We start from the raw sequence: 3573 nt of genomic DNA, 5'->3' as shown, positions 1-3573 counted from the left end.
GACCACGTAATTCCCCCATCTTCGGAAGAAGTAGGGGGAGTCCCTTCCCTATATGTGGAAGTCAACCTCGAAAGGTCCCTATAATCATTCGTCTCGTATTGGACGGCTATTCCATCCCAGACCTCGTTCATACTATACATAGTATCGTACTTCCCTAGCCAACTATCAAACCTATGAACCCTCTCATCTACCCAAGACATACATAAAAATTGTCCCTATCATCTGGGCAAAAGATTAGGGTGTCAGGTTTATGCTTAAGTAGCGAAGGAGACCATAAATGTAATGACCCAACTATTTCTAAGACTTAGACCATTAAAACTACTACTTTGAAGAGAACATACATAAGAAATATTCATAACTTTATTGAAACTTTAAAATAATATTTGTAATACATAAATGAGCTCATTGTTTTAAAATAAAACATAACTTTAAATGAAATTGTTTACAAATCTAAATGCGAAAAATACATAAAAACATAATTTAAAAAGACTAAAGAAAATACTATAATGTAAACTAGACAACTCATATGCCCAAGATCTATAAACATACTATAATGTAAACATTACATAACATAAGATAACATAACATACCATAATATAACATATCATATAAACATACCAAATTCTATCCTATTTTCCTTACCAAAACCGGGATATTTTTGAAAAAATGTGGGACTTGGAACACTCATAAAACCAACAATAAAAATGGTGAGTATTCCTAAAGAGTAAGGAATAAATGTGGAAACTAAACCTTCAAAAGAAACTTACCAAGAAAGATCTTTAAGTTTCAAGAACCTAATAAAAAACCAATATCAAAAGTTAGGATCTGAATAAAAGGAACTAAAGAAAACTAAAGAATTTTAAAGAACTGGATTTAAAGAATAAGAGTACCTTAGTTGACCTTAAGGATTGGTCTAACTTCAATACCGAAATACACTAATCCTCACTTCCTAAGTATTTTATAAAGATTAAGAATGACAAAGCTTTTTCCCAACCCAAGTGTTTATTACTCTATGGAATCACTAGCACCTTGGAGTCTCTGATCACAACTTGAAGAGTGAGTGGAAGGGCTGTGTAACGCCCTGGATACCCCAAGACCGTTACGGTGAACGTTGAACCATGAATTTAACTCGCTACTCGAGTTCTTTGGTTAAAACCGTGCTTCTAGGTGTTATTAACAGGTTAACGTGGAAAACCAATCAAAAGGAAAGGATATATTTCATTTAAAACATAAAACTGTCCATGGGTCCATCAAAACATTTATAAGTTATTTACAACTCTAAATGGTCATTACAGTTTAAATTTACAACTCGCCGACCTAAGCGGCAAAAATAGGGTAAACCCCCTAGTTCCTCTGAGAACTCCTTGGCCGTGGTGGTCAAGCGGCCGCATATGTACACATCACCACCTAAGCTCTCCACTCAAGGTTGGGTGAGCTTTTCTTTCCCTTTACCTGCACCACATATCACCCATGAGCCAAAGCCCAGCAAGAAAACACAGTAATGCATATAAATATTATCAAATGATTATCATAATCACACAGAGCTTATAGCTCTGAACAGATGAGTGAATATCACTTGAGGTTCTGGTAAACCATAATGAGTGACTGACAAGCAAGTCACTAGCTTAAACAGATGAGAGACTGCTGGGTAAGTCACTAGCTTAAACAGATGAGTGACTGTTGGGTAAATCACTAGCTTAAACAAATGAGTGACTATTGGGTAAGTCACACGGGGCTCGGCACCCACAGCCATGTGACTAAATAGTCACTGTGGCTCTAAGTAACTAGCCTTTGGCTAGACAAGCGCTTATAGTATTCATCGAACTTGAGGTCGGTCCAGCATTAATTCTCCTCTGAGTCATTTAATGTAGATGTCGATTAGATCTAATCTTTGTTGGCTTGCGTTGAACACGCTAAGGCCATATGTGACTTATGATTTAGAACTGTGTGACCAGTGCCTAGTACCACTGTCGAACTTGATTAATGAGTCACTGCTTCACAGTTGATACTGACACCTTTGCCAATTCTGAATATTCAGTCAGTACCATGCACAAGTGAGCAAGATTTGCTAAGCATTCCATAATCAATCCATGTCCACATTTAAACATTCACATGCCTCATGAATAACCATGCATGTCACATATGGGGTGCAGTTTTCTTACCTCGGGTTCGAGCGAGAATTAATAAAAGAACGACCCTTGAGAACGATCAGTCTTTTAGTCCCTTAGCGGTCACCTAGTCATATCCAAATATGGGATTCCATCAATAAAATGAATAATAAAAAGTTCCTGAACCAAGATCTAGCCTCCGGAACGTCGAATCCTACTAAATCGAGTAGTAGGAACGATCCCAAGGCCTAAGGTTTGAGTTCCCATGACAAAAACACATTTTTGGCCAAAAAAGCTCTTAAGGGCCATGGCCCTACTTCCACCATTCCGCGGCTCGCCTCCCAAACAGAGGCGCCAACCTCAAGCTCCTGCACCCAATGCTGCGACATTGCCTCCCAAGCGTCGCGGCATTGCCTCCCAGCAGCCAAAAACCCCTGTTTTCTCCCATCAAAACCTCACGATTCTCCTTGAAACCAAGCTTTCAAACCACTACCAAACTTCACCCAAAAATCCAATTTAACCCCTAAACTTCATCTACATCATACCCTCATCAAAACCCAAGCATCCAAACTCAAAAACTCCCATTGATTCCAACTATCCATATCAAAATCCATAGGCTGAAAACTATAATAAAAACAGAGCAATTCTTGAAATTCATGGATAAAATCTTACCTCAAACTGGTTTTGAATCCCTTTCAATGAATGAATCAAATTCCTAAGCTCAAACCCTTAGTTTCCTAGCTTAATTCCTCAATTTGGCTTAAAAAATTCCAAAGAGAAAAGAGAGAAAATAATGAACGTGAGGAAGAAGGTGAAGCTCTGTTTTTTTCTGTTCTTTCTACATGTTTCTACAGCCAATAAAGTCATATATATATCCATGCCAAATGACCTTAATGCCCCTAGGTCATTTAAAAGCTTCTAAAGTCTCCCCAAGGGTAAAATTGTCATCTTCCACCTATTTCGTTAATCATAATTAACGCTCTCCAATTCTCGCTATTCTCGATATTCTAAAAAACCAATAATTCAAATCTCGTTACCCTTTTATTCCCGGTAACGCTCTAATCACCAAAACACCCCGAGACTCAGCCCGAGCCTCGAACTCAAACCTGTTATAACCAAACTGATAATTTATAATCAAAGACTGTCTCATGCCGAATAGCTCGAACAAATCAACATTATAATGTGGCCTCAACAATTATTCACAAGCATGCACCAAAATATACAAATATGCCATTAATGGGCCAAATTACCAAAATGCCCTTATAATCGAATGTGGACCCACATGCATGCTTTTAACATCATATTATAATATAATTCACATAAACATGCATATAATCATTTAATGGCATAATAAAACAATTATGGCCCTCCCGGCCTACTAATCCAACCATTAAACAACATTTGGGATTTCGGGGCATTACAGGCTGCATCCGAGATCCTATTTATAGAGGTGAGGAGTGAAACT

Source organism: Humulus lupulus, chromosome 6 (assembly GCF_963169125.1).
Source record: "Humulus lupulus chromosome 6, drHumLupu1.1, whole genome shotgun sequence".
NCBI classification, from domain to species: Eukaryota; Viridiplantae; Streptophyta; class Magnoliopsida; order Rosales; family Cannabaceae; genus Humulus; species Humulus lupulus.
This window is presented reverse-complemented; position numbering follows the sequence as displayed.